Source organism: Canis aureus, chromosome 21, assembly GCF_053574225.1.
Source record: "Canis aureus isolate CA01 chromosome 21, VMU_Caureus_v.1.0, whole genome shotgun sequence".
NCBI lineage: Eukaryota > Metazoa > Chordata > Mammalia > Carnivora > Canidae > Canis > Canis aureus.
In genome coordinates, this window is record NC_135631.1 from 47112643 (window position 1) to 47130784 (window position 18142).

Here is an 18142-nt window from a genome sequence, read left to right on the forward strand (position 1 = left end):
ATTGTAGGAAAAAAAAAACATATGAAGATTGTTTGCAGAGGGTCAACTAAGCCTTGCATCTAACATCTGAGCTCTTCGCTGCCTGCTTGAGGGTTTGCGGAGGCAACAGAGAAACCTGTTGGGCTAAATAAAGAAATGACAAGAGAGTGCTATTAGGTGAACGGCATTGGGGAACTATCATCAAATTGATCTTAAGAAAGGCTGGTTCTGTGAAATAAGTCATTTTCCTTCCTCTGGCTACACATCACTGACTTTTTGGAATCTCTACAAGGCAGGTAAGCCTTGATACAGAAGAAAACCAAACACACCGACGTCAGTTATCTGAACTAAGCTCCACTTTAGCAGCCTGGAGTTACGGCCCGTGGCAGGAGAATTCAGCAAGGTTCCACGTGCAAAGGTTTCCGCCTTCATCATCTTACCTTCTCTCTCCAGGCCTTGGCGGTGGAGTGCACGTCAGGTTTTTCTTCAGCATGCGAGAGGCTCAGTTTCAAAGGCTTGGGTTTTCACATCCATGTCACTATCACAGATTGAAATGTGACACGGGTACCTGGCTGCATACTTTTCTTTAAACCTGAGCCAGTAATACTGCAAAATGTTAGGGGAGGCACTCTTTCATCTCACACTTTAAAGCGGAAGGTTTGTTGATGTAACCCAATTTCCAGTCTGCAGAGGTCACCCTGTAATGCGGCGCGATGATGATAAGCCCATCAATCCTGTTTGATGTTCAAAGTTCCCTCCCCCCACCCCCCCACCGTTTTACCCCCACTTTGTTTTGGAAAGTAAGTTTAGTAATAGTGATATCCTGGCTTGCCAACATGTGATGATGTGATCTCCCCTGACACTCACAGAGTGGCTTTTTAAAGCCACGCAGATGCTTTGCAGGGATTATACCCTGGAGATAATTACGAGAGGGAGAAGAGAAATAAGTATGTTCTTACATACATTTGGTAATGTTCTCGGGAAGGGTAGGTGATTGGATGCCGAGATACCGAGCTCTGGTGGCTGGCTCTCCTGTGACCCCTGACAGCGGTGAAAGTCATTCTGTGTTGTAAGCGTTCAGTGATCGATGTGAAATCAGCTGGTTGCCTCACTGGGGCCACCATATGCTGTGGGCGTGTGGGCATGAACTGAGGGTAGGTGAGGGGAATAGACAGGAACCAGGGTTAGGGACCGAGAAGGCAGGAGACGATGCCTATGACATCCTCGGTCACCCTTGGTGGAACATACATGACCTAAAGTCAAAGGCCACACCACCGCTTCTGGTCCCCATCCTAAGTCAAGAAACAGAATCAGGGAGGGACATGGACCAAAGCCTGTTACCTAGAACATTGGAAGGTCCAAGTCTGTTGGGGACCAGGCCAGTGGGATTGAGGTTGAGACGTGTAAGCAAGCCAGTACGTGGTCACTTCCGACGTAAAAAGACACACATGATTCAAAGTTTTTATTTCATTTGATTTCAGTGATTTAACCCATTGCTGTCTTCAGCAGCCAGATCAGTTTTACCGTTCTGGTTTAAGAACACCTCCCTCACCACCCTTTTCTCACGGAAGACCAGGGCTCCAGTGAGGGCAGTTGGTTCTGGCTAGCACCTGCCTGTTGTGACAAATGTGGTTACCTTTGTTTTCAGGTCCCTTTTGGACAGGAGACACAGCAAGACACCTTATGATGCTAGGGGTCCCCTGGGCAGCGCCAGGAGCTTATATAACCCTTTACCCCCTGGGTGAACCATCCTGGTCATTATGTACCCTTTTGCAAAGACCTGTATCAGCAGCAATGGCAATAAAGGGTATTCACCGCCCTGCTTGGTGACACCTTTCAGTGTGAACTCCACAGCCACTTGCAGCCCCCCTAAGACCTACGGGCATGACGAGATGGGGTGGATGGTAGTCCAAAAAGAAAGGAGACCGGTATTAGTTTCGGACCCTTCCAAGTGAGTTGAAACTTTCTGTGTTGCTTTCAAGCCTCTGTCAAGGTGAGGATTACTCGATGGTTCCAGAAGCCCCATCACCACCAGTGACTCAGCTGCACAGTCTGGCTTAGGCGTTTTCCTTAATGACTAAGAATCAGAACTTCTCTGGTTAGTGTTTTCCCAGCACCATAGGACTGTTTTGGAGGTTTGGGAACCAAAGCTAGAAGTCCTCGGCTTGCTTTGAGTTGCCTTTGGGTGCTTGCTGGGGAAGGGAGGGTGCCCTCATGGGTCCCGCCCGGGCTTCCCGCACCTCCTACCTTCTGCTCCTTTCAGGCAAAACAGCCTGGCCTTCCGTGTTTTATGTCTGAAGGATGACTTGGGCAACTAAAAACCAAACCAAAGGAAACACAAATTGAAGGCCACTGGAACAAAGGATCTTCAGGCCTTCCAGCTCATTGAGAAATTAGAATTTTTTTCCGGTAAATATCAAAACGTACAATCTGATGGTAAATGCTGGGACAATGCAAGGAGAATGATTTCCTTCCTTCTCCAGGATCCCTATCGAGGCCCATAAAATGGGAACATCTGTCCTTCTGGAGATACTGAGAAGAGAGGAGACTTGCAGCCTTTCTCCAGCCCCCTCCCGAAGGACCAGGGGACTTCTTTGATTGCCTCATATGGGGAAAGGAACTGACTTGGTGGGGCTCAGCCCCCCAGTTGGCCGGCCAGCAGGGCAGGCTCTTCCCTCCTCGTGGGAGCCCGACAGGGCAGGCTGTCCCTCTGCCCCCCGAAAGCCTGCAGGTTGGGGGGGTGTGGGGAAGCAGGGGGCCCCCCGGGACCTCAGCAACTAGCCTCATTGTCTGAGCCAGCTTTACTAGCAATAAAGCTGATAGATTGATCCCTGTGTGACTCTTGCATCCATTTCTCAGTAAGTTCTGAAACTGTAGGGGTGGGAGACGGAGGAAGTTTCCTTGGAGAAGCTCCAACAGCTAAATCCTCGTTCCCTGGCCGTTAATTCTGGATTTCCCCCGTATTCAGAGCACACCCCTCTGGATCCCTTGACCCGTGTCATGGTGCCTCCCACGTCTAGACTAATCATCTGTCCTGTTTAGGCCTTCTCGCCCCTCCACCTGTCGTATCCTGGGCTCTGCCCACAGCTGGTGCGCAACGATCACTCACTGGGCTCCAAGCCCCAGGCACTGGTCACACAGCCTGTTCTGTCCCGGTCCCTTGCTCTTCCTCATGCTGCCTCTGCAGTTCAGCTGAACGCACGGCCCTGTGAACTGCAGGAGGTGGGTCTGGTTTTCACAAGAAAGCGGGGAGTTGCACCCCGGCTGACAAGAGCCATCAGCTCAACCACAGCATTTTGCACTCAGACGTGCCCAACGGTTTAATCTCAGGATCCCTTCCTCTGATCCATGCAAACCCAGGTGCCCGTCAGTCGCAAGCTGGCAGGAAGCCTTGCAGCCTCACATGCAGTTTGCAGCTCCAGGAGACACCCCCCGCCGCTCCTTCATCTCTTCATTTCTCTCTTGGGCAGACCGGTGTGGCACTTGCCCTCAGACTGCTTCATGGGGTCCATCCGGATCCCACTGTGGGTCCATCGTCATCGTCCCTGCGTCTGGGTTCAGGGGAAAGGCAGGTCCTCTGGCCTCCCTCAGTTGCACTGCAAGGTCATGCGCTGTGCCCTGCTCTTGCCCATCTATCCATCCGCGCCTGCCTTCGTGTAGAACATGTGCCCCAACTGCAGCCCCTTCCCTCCTCGCACCTGCTGTGGTTCCACTCTGTGCCCTCCCTTGTTGGCTGCCTGCCTAAAATGCCCTCCCCATCCACCATCTCCCCCCGCACCCTGGGGTTTGGACAGCGAGCACAGGGAGCCTCTGATCTAGAGGGCAAGCGAGAAGCCAGTCATAGGAGAACCCCGGGGCCTGGTGCCGTTGGCCATGGCTCACTCCTGGATTGGTGGTGTTTGCGGGATGACTGGCTATGCGAAAGAGTCCAGAGGCTATGTGGACAGGAAAGAAATGCTCTCAGGGCTGCCTTTCTTGTATGCCCCTCAATTCATGCACTTGAGGATGCCGTGAAAGGCAAAGGCTCTCTGTCCTGTCATTTTTCTCATCGTCACTTCGCTGAAACACTGTGGTTTGTCTTCCTTGGGGATACATTGCCTTTCCACTAAGACTCATTTAAAATAAAAGCACCTGGTGGAGCACAGGTAACCGATGCAGGCCAGATTCAGATCAGAGGATACAGGTTTTGGTTCTAGAAGCCTGGTGGGAAATATCTAGGTCATTTAACTTTAGATGTCAGACAAGATCCCAGAGTAGATCCCAGTCTCCTGCAGGGCCCCCACCTCAGGGAAATGGGGTAGGTGGGAGGTTTGTCCCTCAATCAACCAAGCTTGGGTTCAGGCCATGGCTCTAGTCTGAGTGGGAACTGCCTCGCAAAGTCTGGGCAATTCTGACCCTGACCGACTTCCACATTTTTATCTCGAGCTCAGACCTACATATCTGTTCCAGATGTGTGTCTCCAACTGCCTCCTTTCATCTCCTTTGGGGTACTAGATGTCTCCGAGGTCTTTGAAATACAGGATATTTCAAAGAGCATGTGCGAGCATGGGGAGGAGGATGGGCAGACGGAGAAGCAGACTCCCCATTAAGCAGGGAGCCCATGGAGACTTGAACCCAGGACCCTGAGATCATGACCTGAGCCAGAGGCAGACACTTAACCGACCGAGCCACCCAGGCGCCCCTCTTATCCTCATTTCCAACTCCAGCATCACCAGCCCACCAATGGGATTTTCTCCATGCTTGGCCTCTGCATCCGTGGCCCTATATCCAGCCATTTGCTCGAGCAAGAGTCCTGATGGGATTTCCTCTTCCTCACACACAGTGTGGCAGCAAGCCAGCTCTACCATTTCTTTCCCAACAGAAAACTCAAATGCCCCCAACTCCCTGCCTCCACACTGGTCCCAGGCCCTTCTCTTTTCCAGAAAGCAGCCGATGTTAGGAAAGGTAATTTGAATACTGTTGCTCCTTCGCTTTAAAGCAGATCAGTGCCTTCTCGGTGCAGTCAGAACAGACTCAGGATGCATTTCTCACTGCCTCCAATGAGACCAAGCTCTGCAGGGACTGGCCTCTCTTCAGCTCAGCCGTATCTTTCCTCTGTCCCCTGGGCCAGTGCACCTGCTTCGCTCCCGTCATTTGCATTTGTCCGGTGCTCTCCCTGTCAGGACCTTCATGCAGTATTCCCTCACTCGGGTCGCTGTCCTGCCCTCCTCTTTGCTGAGCTCATTCCCCTCATTCTTGAGTTTTGAATGAACTGTCACCTCCTCAAAGAGGCCCTCCCCAACTACCCAGTCTGACTAGGTCACCTCTTCCTGTTTGATTTTCTTCCATCCTTGCATCCTCTTATTTCTTTCATGACACTGATTACCACGTGTAGTTCTGTATTTGTCTAGTGCTTTAATTCACTAAGCTCCAGGGGGGCCAGTGCTATTTTATCCAGCATCCAGCACAAGGCCTTGTAGCTGGTGAATGCTTCTTACATGACTGAATCATCTAGTTCCACATTGGGTCTGGGTGAACAGGATGATGATGCCCACTCGGGAACTGGGCACACCTGCCAGCAGTTAATGCCGTGGGCAGATCCCAGACTGCTGTGTTCTTGGGGAGAGCGCTCTGAACACAACAGCCAGGGTTCAGTGGGCTGCACTGGGCACACATGAAGGTCGCAGACCTCAAACACCTGCAGCTTGACACAGCAAGGCAGGAACAGATGGGAGCCACTAATATCAGGGCCCTCAGCGTCTTCCGTGGCCTATTTCCCTGGGGGCTGGACAGGTAGCTCTAAGTCTATAGCATCAAACCATTAGAAGGTCAAGGCATTTGAAGGCTATAAAAACATGTGGAAATATATCATTCTTGCCTGTGTATTTGGTAGGGAAGGGTCCTCATTTGGGTCACTTTAGGACCTCTGTGCCTTGTGGGCAGTTGAAGTCCTCATACTGCATTTCAGGGGAATGCACTGCATCAGAATATGCATGTGGAAATTTGGAAGGTACATTATTTTTTTTAAAAAAAGGAAGGTACATTATTACCACCACCACTTCTATTCCTACGAATGCTCCTAATATTAGCGAGAGGGATTTCATGCACCATATGGCATTGCTGGTACCTGAAACTTACGTTTCAGACGCTATATGAAATTGTTGATCCAACTGTACGTAAAAACAGCTGACCCATCATTTTTGTTACATATGTGAGCAAAAACCTTGCCAAAACAATATTCTGAGGCAAGCCTTGTTCCATTTCCAGTTTACAGATTAGGACATACAGAGGTTAGGTCTTGCCCAAGTTCACGCAGCCAGGAAGTAACAGATCTCGACTGTAAGCCCAGGTTATTGGTATGTGATCTTAACTAATATATTATGTGTAAACTTACAACCACCTCAATCCCATACATTCCTTGTGCTTTATTGAATTCCTTGTGCTTCAAAGAACCCCAGCATATCCACAACCATCAGAAGGTGGGTTTGAAACATACACTTTACATTTACTGTTATGAAGCAGACAAAAGCTGTGAAAGTCTAAACAAAATCTAACTGTAAGAAATTGTTAACAGTACAGCAAATTCTAAGGATGATAATAAAAATCGCCCCTAATCCTATCAACCAGTGTTAACCATTATTAATATTTTAGTGTTTTCTCTGAGATATTTTTCTATACATATTTGTGCATAGATTATTTGAGGTCATTGAATCTTGTTTTTTTCCTATTTGTCTGTTTGTATTTTAATACTTTTACTTGATATCCTATCACTCACATTTCCTCACATATGAATTATTCTCCATACCTGATTTTTAGTTGGTTTCAAATATTTGATTGTGCAGACGCATGCTAATTAGTTTCCTTGTTGTCACATATTTAAATTGTTTGGGGATATATTTTAGGTGTCCTTTTGTAAATAGTACTTCCCTGTTACGGGTTGAATGGTGCACCGCAAGAGATGTGTGCAAGTCCTAACCCCTGGGACCTGTGAATGTGGGAATAGGGTCTTTGCAGATATAACTGAGTTATGATGAAGTTGTCCTGGTTGAAACTGGTCCTAAATCTAATGATTAGTGTGCTGGTCAGGGGGGAGAGATTTAGAAGCAGAGACGGTGGCCTCTGGAAGATGGAGGCAGCTGCCTACGAAGGAAGACCATGAACTGTAGGGAAGCATCAGAAATCAGAAGCTAGAACAAGGCAGGAGAAAATTCGTCCCTAGGGCCTCCACATGGAGCACAGTCCAGCTGACACCTTGCTGGTCCCAGAACTGGGAGAGAATAAGTTTTTGTTCTTTTTAGCCTCCCCCTCTCCCACCCCAAGTTGTGGCAATTAGTTTCAGAAGCCCTTGGAAACTAAGACAAAAGTAATATGATGTTTTTTTGACTAAATTTGAGAAACATTTTTCTTTAAAGAGCAGAAGGGCTTAATCTTTTTTCCTTTGTTGCTGTCATTAATAGAATTTAGTCGAACATCTTTGACTTATTTGATTTTTTTTAATGTGCTTCTTTATGTTGCTTTTGGGAGGGGGGGTCTCTTTATTTGTTTATATTTCTCCATTGTTTTAAAACGTATATATTTTATGACCTCTATGCTTTTCAAAACTGTTATCTATCTTATATCTTTTCCTAATTGCCAGAATTAAGATTGAAACAGCAGGATCTGAGTTGCCTATACTAGAGATTAGGAGTTGAGCAAATTTAGTTTTTCCTTCGTTTCCACTTTTAGCTCTTAAAATATGGTGACTGCACCTCACATTTTCTTTCTCTTTTTTTTTTTTAAATTTTTATTTATTTATGATAGTCACAGAGAGAGAAATAGAGAGAGGCAGAGACATAGGCAGAGGGAGAAGCAGGCTCCATGCACAGGGGGCCCGATGTGGGATTCGATCCCGGGTCTCCAGGATCGCGCCCTGGGCCAAAGGCAGGCGCCAAACCGCTGCGCCACCCAGGGATCCCACATTTTCTGAGTAAGTATCATGCTTCTGTGCCAGTGTTTACAAGCAATAGCATATCTCTGCTTCACAGAGGAGGAGATCAAAGTATTGAGAGATTATGGAACTTGCCTGAAGTTCTAGGCAGAGTTGGTCGGCCCAATGCTGAAACAGGGTTTTCTACTCCTGGAGCTGTGTTTCCTACCACTGTACTATCAGGCCTTCCCAAATAAGTTCTGGGGCTTTAGGCCTAAATCGTAATAGATTATGGTGATCTACATTAATTATATCTTCTATTTTAAGATATCTTTGGAGATCTTATTTTAGTATTAAAGATAGATTGGTTGAAATTTAAATTTTAAAAGATGGATTGATTGATGGATTAATTGATTGATTAGCTGATTTCTGCATCTGCGTAGCCCGTGGTCAGAGGCTTCATGGGACTTAGCACATGTGTCACGTGCTTGCTCAGATCAGAGGTGACTCTCATCTCAAGACCAAGACCGCTCTTCAGCTGTATAAAAAATAAGCCATATGGGAGAGATCTCAGAACACCAAGTGACCCAGAAACCAGTCAAAGAATTATGCTCTATCCCCTTATTTTTGACTCAGTATTAAAACATTATATATTGGCTCTCTATTGCTGCATAACAGATTACCCAACACCCTAGTGGCTGAAAACAACAAACATTATTATCTCAGAGTTTTTGTGTCAGGAGTCTGGGCCTGGTTTGAATGGATGCCCCTGGATCAAGGTCTTTTGCTAGACTGCAATCCACGTGCTTGCCAAGAGTGCGTTCCCATCTGAAGGTGCGACGAGGGCAGTGAATTTGTTGGTAGGGTTCATTTCTCCCCAAGTTATTGGACAGAGGACCCCAGCTCCTCATAGCTCCTTGATCGGGGCAGTTGACGGGGGAGCTCTTTCAGTGCCTTACCACGTAGGCCTCTCAACTGGGCAGGTTACAACATGGCAGCAGAAATTCCCAGGGTGAGGGGGAGAATGAGAGTGCCCAAGGCAGGAGCCACATTCTTTTTGTAACCTGACCCTGGAGGTAACATTGTTACCTCTGCCACATTCTGTCTGCTATAAGAAGATAACTAAATTCAATCCACTCTCAAGGAAGGAGGATTACACCAGAGCAGGAACTCTAGGAGATAGGGATCACTGGAGGCCATCCTAGAGGCTGCCTGCCTCCATTGGTTTTAGCTCTCTGCTCATATGATAACATCCTAAATCATACTTATGACTTGAAGGTTTGAATCACCTGACATCTTTCAGAGGAAGCTGATACTGAGAGTTTGCATGGCTGCTGGGTACATGCTTCTGAGGAGATGTTTTGCCACCTCTTATAATCTGTTTCAGGAAGAAATGATTAGCAGTGAGCATATGGACCTGCTTTAACCTAATTTCAGCAATGAATTAGATGGTCCTTCATTGTCATTTTGTATTTAATGTGGCAAAGGACATTGTTAAGAGGGATCAAAATTTGTTGCTTTGTGTTCTCGAACTTGGGAATTTCTTTCACTTAATTTTGTACTTTGGGATATGTGTAGGCCTGCACTTTTTCACTGGTATTTCTGTGAATTATAACTGTCAACCATTGCAGTCTGCTTACACAGGCCTTGCTTCATCTCAAGGAAACTTTTTCCTCTTATTCCTTTGATTATTGCTGGTTTTCTTTTCTTTCATTCATTTCTTCAGAAACAACTTTCAGCCTCAAGTTGGCTTTATGATATTTTGATCATTGGCAGCTTTCATTTCCTCCTTCCTGCTTAGGGTTTTCCTTTGTTCTAAGAAAACTTCAATGCTCACTGTGATGGATTCAAGTTTTTGTATCATTGGTTCTGCCCCAACTTCAATGCAGATTTTTTTTTTAAAGGTTTTATTTATTTATTCACGAGAGACACACAGAAGAGGCAGAGACACAGGCAGAGGGAGAAACAGGCTCCATGCAGGGAGCCCGATGTGGACCTCAATCCTGGGACCCTGGGATCAGGACCTGAGCCAAAGGCAGATGCTCAACCACTGAGCCACTCAAGCGTTCCTTCAATGCAGATTTTAAAGATGTTAATTCTAAAAGCGTGGTTTTTGTGTTCTTGCCATTGGTTCTTCATTTTATCCTCACCCTTTTAATTCCTCCTTTTATTTTTCAGTTCATCCTCTTATTTTCTTAAGATTATGTGTTCCTATTCATAGTTACCTTGTCTCCTTGTCCTTCATTGAGGAAAACAAGCATTTTCTAGAAATTCTTCTCAGTACTGAAATATTACAAACCATTTTATTCATCCCTATGGATCGAATGCTATTTTTTCTTTTCTTTTTTCTGCAGATTATTTTCTCCATGTCGGTTTTCTTTTTACTCACCTTCAAACAAGGGTCCAGACTCACTATTTCTCAATAAACAAAGTTAGGTTGGCCTTTATACACCTTGAGACTGAATTATTTCCTTGGTTGTGCTTGTGAAGGCTGGTGTACATATTTGTCTCCCGTTTTACAACAGACTTAAATCATACTGTACCTCTACTCTATTGAAGGAGCAATTCACTCCTTCCCTGACTTCTTCTTTCTCTAGTTTGATGAACTGATTGAATAATATTAAAAACTTTGACATTCATGATCACAGGGCTGTGTACCAACACCATCTATACCAATGTTCCAAAATGCACCACGCTGTATTTCTAGGATCTTCCCTCTTATCTACTACCCAGTGGCTTCTGGCTTTCTCTCTCGAGCTGCAGATAGAATCTCAGAAAGATGTTAGGTAGCCCGGCTCCACCCATGTGGAGTTATGTCCATTTTCCTAGATTCAGACTGCTGATAGATTCAGTCTGCTGATGATTTTTGGTGTATTTACTTTTCCTGTGTCTTCATGGATATTTTAGCAGGAAGTTGGAATTGCACAGTGGCTCTTACCAAACATTGTTTTGAAAGGAAAATCTGTATTGATATAATAATATTTGCCCTCTTGGATCTGTTTGCCCCAGGGCTGCTTAAAGATCTTTGTAAAGGACTGAGATTATGTCACTCCCTGCTGAGAATCCCTGAATCTCCTTCCTATCTAAACTCTTTGTCATGGAATCTTTAATCTGTGAAATCTCCAGCCTCATACCTCACACCGTGTTCCAACCCCCTGTACTTTAACTAGTGATCTTCCCTCTACCCATGTTGTCCTTTCTTCCAAGTTTGTTTCCAAAGTGCTTGTTCAAGACAGCTCCAGCCTCATCTCCATGAAGAGGGAACTTTATAATTCCATTTTTGTGCCTCCATCAGACTGCGTGCAAGAGTTGGTCTCAGTATTTCTATCTCCTTATCAAAGGCCCATGGGTGAGTAGAGATGGTTTCTGGTTTATTTGTATTCCTAGAACCTGATACACATTGTCTGGTCTGATACAGAGGATATTGTCTGGTCTATTCATACAAAATGCTAGTATACATTAAATGCATTAAAAAGTGGCTTCAGATTCATTTTTTTAAAGGATTTTATTTATTTGTTCATGAGAGACACATAGAGAGAGGCAGAGACATAGGCAGAGGGAGAAGCAGGCTTCCTGCAGGGAGCTTGATGTGGGGGACTCGATCCCAGGACCCCAGGATCACGACCTGAGCCAAAGGCAGGTGCTCAGCCACTGAGCCATCCAGGTGCCCCTGGTTTTGGATTCAAAACCAAATATGTATTTTTGGATATATAAGCAATTTTTCTTCGTTCTCAGTAAAATAAAGAGTGAAAAATATAGGGGCTAGTTCCTCTCTAGGTCTTATCTCTTAAGGATTTGCAATTCAATTTTTGAAGTTTCGTTGTTGTTGTTGTTGTTCACTAAAATGAAAACCTCTTATCCTGTAAAATAAAAAATCATAAACTGCACTGTGATTTTAGTGCTTGTGATACCCACTCTATGATGGTCGGGTGTATCCACCCTCCTACTGGAAGCAATGGCGTTGGGATGGTAGCCAACATTCCCTAAGTGAATTTAAAAATCTGAAATGGACATTCCCTAAGTGTATTTAGAAATCTGAATTCAATCCCTCTATCTCCTTTCCCCTCCCTTTCAGTTCCCACTTTACTCCTTTCCAGGATTGTTTATAGTTTAAACAACCAGAATATTCTGGGAGTTGCCTCATCAGCTACATGGAGCCCTCACGTTGGTGCAGTTAGGCCATAAATCCCTGAGGAGACCATTTACCCCTGTAGGCGTGTCACCTTTAACCTTTGAAAAACAAGTTGACCTGGTTCACCGAGTTGTTTCACATGAAATCCCTCTATTAAGTAGCACAGAAATAGTGTTGTTTTTCCCTTCCTGGATGCTAAAATTAGTTTTTGTGGAAATGATTTAGCTGTCGCTAACAGTATTACGGACTCCTGTGTGACACAGTAGCAAGTACACATCAGCTGTTAAGAAACAAAGATCTTGCTTTCCTACTGGAGACATATGGTTAAAACCACAACAACAACAATTACAAAAAGTACCAAAAGGATATTTTGCACACACTGAAAAAAAATGCAAGAGAATTAGTTCTAAGTCATCTATCACCGACTTTTCCTTGAAGTATCAGTATCTCATAAACACTGAATAGCATTGATCTGATTTTTGAAAATTTGAGGTTAAATTAAGATATGAGTTACTTTAGCAACAAGGAGATGGATAGAGTACGTTAGGGAGTGAGAAGTAGTCTTTTGCTGTTGTCACTTATGAGAATTAAAGTACAAGAAGAGCTCAGGCAAAAAAAAAAAAAAAATTCTAATTGCAGTGCAATCCACAAGTTTGCACATCCTATAACAAGAAAGCTCCTTGTTAGCTGCCAAAATCTGCCATCCAATCTGTCTGGTAGTTGATTTCATTATTGCATTTTGATGTGCCCTTGACAAGCTTTAGCACACAGAAACTCAACACCTCCTCCTGAACCCTCTAGTACCAGAAAGATCATGGAGGGATGACAAAGGCCTGTGCTTGGCTTCTTATTATTCACATCGCTGGAATGTTTATAAACAGAGCAGAGTGTAACGAGAGCAAATGCTCAGCTCCATCAAGCGGCTCCCTCGTGTTGCATGCCATTTAAACATCGACTCTATCTTGTCCTGCATTTTGTGCTTCGCGCACACAAAGACCCACACTAAGTGCCCGAAAACTGTCCTTAAGGGTTTAAAAATGTGGACAAACAACTCTCTTTTCTTTCGATAATTCCGATGCATTGTTCCGCCACTTTGGCTCCGTGGCATCTGGTGTTTTTGAAACCATCTTTCCTTGTCACCCTGATCTGTGTGGTTCTAGCAACAGCACTAGGCCCTCCCAGTCCCTCGTAGGTGGACTCCCGCACCGGGACTCACGTGGGGAAAGGGAAGGGATTCAATAATGCTATTAATTTGATGAAATATATTGCAGACCTCAGAAAAACTTAGGGGAAAGGCAGTAAAAACCACCAATGCCACAGTGCCTTCGCAAACATAATTATATCCTCCCTCTCTCTCTTTTCCATTTACCGGTGTTAATGTGATATAAATGTTCTGGCTGAGTTTCATTTGAAAGGTCATAACCTGCTCCTCGGGAGTAAAATGTTGCTTTCAGCATCGTTCTTAGCTACACTAAACTTCTTCATTGCAAAGCAGAATTGTCTCTTACACTCCGGGCGGGCGGAGTGTCAGTCGACAAACTTGTCCATGGGCAACGACACTGGTTACAAAGGGAATGACACGCTCTGGCCCAGGGGGTACTCTGACCCCAGGGCTTGTGGTTGTCCTGATTTTGGTGAATTGAGATAATTACAATATGCTACTATTGACTATTTTGGTGGGGGGAGTGGCGGGGGCAGTCATGAAATCAAGGTACAATTTGCTACAATCACAAAAATAGATGTCCGGGCATACATTTTACGGATGATGAACTTCTCTGAGCTCCAAAGGTGAATACTTTTCAAATCCATCAGTACGTTTAATTTCTTATCCTCTCTTGTGCTATCCTACCGACAGTTCAGGTTGTAGGGTGCGTACAACTTTCCATCTCATTGTATTTGCCAAAAATCTATTGCTTTCAGAAAAATAAGCTAACAAAGAAGAGAGTCAAGAGAGTCAACATTTGTGGGTTACTTTGTGTAGCCACACAGTCTTATTATGGTTGTTTTACATATGCTGTGTAATTTAATATAATAATCAGAACGCAGATCTCTTCCAGATAAGAATTATTCCCATTTCCCAGATAAGAAAAAGATAAAGAAAGATTAAGTAACATTCCCAAAGTCACACAGCTACTAAATTAAAATCTAGGTCAGCCTGATGCCAAAATTATGCTTCTCTCTCAGCATCTTTTCTTTTAAAGAGACAAGATGTCCGAACGCCTAGATTTGACCCTAACACACAAACTCCCAAGCAAAATGTACACCCCAAAGATTTTCCCCTAGTTGACCAACAACTGATAGAAACCACTTATGGATATAGTACTAACGATTCTGGTTGAAATAAGAAGCAAATATATTGATTATCTAGAGGTGGCCTGTTTGCATTTGAGATTAGCTGGAGATCCTAGGTTCCTCTTTCTTGTTTTAAAAATGTAATTAAACCGACTGTCCTAAGAAAACTCTTCCTTCTGTTCCACATATAACCAATTCCAGATGTGAAACTGCTTCCCTACAATAATTGGTTAGCGTTTTACTTTGACTGGCCTGACCTTTCTTGAAACCTACTCCTCTCTCAAACTCATTTAGATTCTGGTTTCCAGACTGAAATCAAATTTGGACCCTCACGTGAGGAATGTCTGCAAACTGAAAATTCCAATCTAATTCACACACTGTTCTCGAAACATTAGAAGTTGAAGGGAAGGAAGGAATGATGATCTCCCCAGGACCAAAGATCCAACCCCAGTCTGGTGTGTTCCTGTGGCGTAGCCCTCTTCCAGGCGAGACCCTCGACTGGGGCTTTCTTGGCTTGGAGTCATTTTGCTGCAGTTAGCATTTAGTTCACACATCATTAGGTGAAGCCCCAGTTACAAAGATACACTGCTCTTGTCATAGCAGAAGTATGCTGCACGCACCTGCAGTTTGAAGTTTTTGTTGAGGGAATAGGGCTGAAATGAATGAAAATATTGAAACCATTTACTTTTTTTGTGACTCCACCTGCTGTGGTATATTTTTGTTGGACAGGATAACTGGAGGTGTGTTTATGGCTTTAGGGAAAGGATACATGAGGGGTTACATGGTTTTAAGGCTATTTTTTTCTTTAAAGCTATAAATCAAAATTCTATGAAAATAGTTACATGTATATAACTGTTAGAGATTTTGTGTATGTATGTATATATGCGTATACCCTTTTTCCCCTTTGGTGAGTCAGGAAGGAGTAATTTCCTTTGTGGTCGTCAGCCCGGGCATGATTTGCTCATGGCACTGGTGTGTCGTCAGTGCCATATCTGTGTTGAATCTGACGTTGACAATGAGGTCAGAATAGAAACTAGCCTACCAATCCTTATAAATCTACAGTTATCAGATTCTGCTTTTAGTGTCTTTCGGAGAACACATTATTTTTTAAAAATATTTTATTTATTCATGAGAGACACAGAGAGAGAGGCAGTGACATAGGCAGAGGGAGAGGCAGGCTCCCTGCGGGGAACCCGATGCAGAACTCCATCCCAGGACCCGGGGGTCATGACCTGAGCCAGAGGCAGATGCTCAACCACTGAGCTACCCAGGTGCCCCAGGAGAACACATTCTATAACAAGTGTCCAGTGGACCCTGCTACATTTCATTGTAATCTCATGAAGAGGATTTCATGATCCTCACTCTCCAGATGAAGAATCTAAGGTCAAAGAAGAATAGTGACCCGTGAAGCTCTTGTAGCTCCTAAGTGATAGAGCTGGGCTGAAATACTTGGCCTGTGGACACCAGTATAGTGATCTACTACCCAACAGTGCCACTATTAAAAACTGAAACCGCAAATGACACTCAAATACCTTGTCCCTCTATTAATATGTGTCAGACCTTCTGTTAACCCATCCGTTTCTACCTACGACTTCTTGGTATTCCTTATATATGTCATTTCAATGATCAACCTCTAAATATTTACACATTAGAATGATGATATGACGTATAACCTCTATAGTCAGGGGTCTCAACTCCTTGAGAGAGAGACATGAAATGGTCTTGATGTTCACCGATGACTGTTTTCAACTCTGTCAATGTTGAACCCTTCCCTCACTTTCCCATCTACTAAAACATTGGTATGACTCCATAAATTCCCCGTTACTTTAATATTAGGTCAAATATTAGTCTAATCCCACACTCATTTTTAAGTCGTCTCTTTTACCTATCAAAGGCTAGATATCCCTCTCAGAGTGGAGGGGTACATGTTCTGGCTCTGATTCATCTCTCAAAACTCTTCCAGACTTAGATCCTCATCTGTTGGGGTCAGGCAGGAGGAATAGCACAGGGAGATAGCTTGTTTTCCTTCCCCCTCTCCCCTAATACTTAATACTTCTTTTACCTAGACTTTTCTATTGAGGTATAATTGACAAATGAAATTGTAATGTATTTGAAGGGCACCACGTGATGATTGACTATACATCTATGTTGTGAAAAGATACCCACCATCAAGTTAATTAACGCAGCCATCACTTCACATTATTTACCTTTTTTCCTCTTGGCTTTGGGTGAGGGGCCCCATCACTCTGTCCTTCTACATAGACACACTGTAGTACTCATGAAGCCAGCAACACACCTATCACCTCCTCTTAGTCCTCTCTTTATATAAACTGGGGAGGAGGGATGTAGGATAATGGTTGGTGGGCATAACTGCTAAATTACACCTTAGTAACTTTTGGAGGAGGTCTCTGACTCTAATTATTAGGCACACGATAGATATATATTGGTTAAAGTAGTATTAGCTGGGTAATATTATAAACCCTGAAATTTCAGGGATGCCTGGGTGGCTCAGCAGTTGAGCGTCTGCCTTTGGCTTGGGGCATGATCCCAGGATCTGGGATCGAGTCCCACATTGAGCTCCCTGCAAGGAGCCTGCTTCTCTCTCTTCCTGTTTCTCTGCTTCTCTCTCTGTGTATGTGTCTCTCATGAATAAATAAATAAATCTTTAAAAAAAAAACAAACCCTGAAATTTCAGTGGCTTATTCAATGGAATTTAAATTTTTCTCACATAAAACCTCCTAACCAGGAGAGTTGCTCTGTATAGTCATTCAGGCTGGGAGAGCCTCTTCCATATTCAATAGGAGGCCTGCCATGTCACCTGACTTTGACTTTCAGCCAGTGAAAGAGCCAAGACAGAAAGCATGGAAAGTGTGCGCAGGCCAGGCCTGAAGCAACACTTCATTCCAGTTCATATCTCATTGGCCAGAAATTAGTTACACCTAATTCACGCCTCCGCCTAACATCACAGGGTGAGGGTGGAGGAGATGGCAGGAAAACGTAGCCCTTGTTTGTGAAGCTGTCTCTTTACATTGAAAAGGGAGAGTTTGAAACTTTAGCCAGTCATCGCTGTCTTAGGATGGCATTACAAATGTAACGTGATGCATGTGTGAAGTGTGACACGCAGGACACGTGCTCTGGGAGTGAGCCCTCTGGTAGGGGTTGCACCACATTGCCTGGCTTTAATGCCTAGCAGCCACAGGACCTCCCCCAGCTTGCCCTGTGCAAACTCAGGGCCAGTCTCAGCAGTCTTCACATCCTAGTTCATTTCAGAGCCACTTGCCTTCCTGGTTTGTGACCGCTCCAGTCGTATCCCATTTGCCACCCCTGACTCTCTCACTCTCCAGACCTCCCATTGTGATCTCTCCTCAACTTCCCTGTACCCTCCCTGCTTTCCTGGAAAGTTCTTTCTTGCTCTAACTCTAACCCAACGTGGCTCTCTCCTGAGCGTACTGCCTTTCCTGCAGCTCTCTCCCATGGCAGCCTGTGGACTTCCTATTAGACAGATCTCAGGGCTAGAAGGCCAAGTGGGAATCCCTTTCTCTATTTTCTGCTTCTGAACAGTCTTGTCTTCTTTGCTCTTCATCAGACTTTGCTACTTTTAGCCCTTCTTCTTGTCATCTCTTGGCCTCCTGGCCTCTTATCTGATGACAATGTCAGCATCTGGGTGATTATATCAGTTTTGACCACTTTTCCTCTCATTCTTGGCAATTTCCACATCCAAACAGATAATTCAAACAATACCCCGGTACAGTGGTTCTCTGATCCCTTCCATGATCTTCTCTATCACCACATGTTGGCAACTTCTTTAGGCAGTAATATCTGAGATGTTTAATCACTGATACTTGTGCCACCTC

The 18142-nt window shown here is 44.6% G+C and overlaps 1 protein-coding gene and 1 long non-coding RNA gene across 5 annotated transcripts in view; both read left to right on the plus strand.

Moving 5' to 3' along the window:
• LOC144293034 (uncharacterized) overlaps positions 1 to 2807 on the plus strand; it is a 3671-nt gene extending 864 nt beyond the window's left edge. Inside the window, exons 1-2 of one of the 3 annotated variants that reach the window (XR_013360480.1) lie at positions 1 to 636; positions 1962 to 2807. The exon at positions 1 to 636 is cut by the window's left edge and continues 864 nt beyond it. This is a non-coding gene — a long non-coding RNA (uncharacterized LOC144293034). The remainder of the gene's footprint in view (positions 637 to 1961) is intronic. The other 2 variants (XR_013360482.1, XR_013360483.1) reach the window with 2 other exon arrangements.
• The window catches only part of SUGCT (succinyl-CoA:glutarate-CoA transferase), a 712850-nt gene that overhangs the window by 511600 nt on the left and 183108 nt on the right, over positions 1 to 18142 (plus strand). The gene's annotated exons all lie outside the window — the stretch shown is intronic.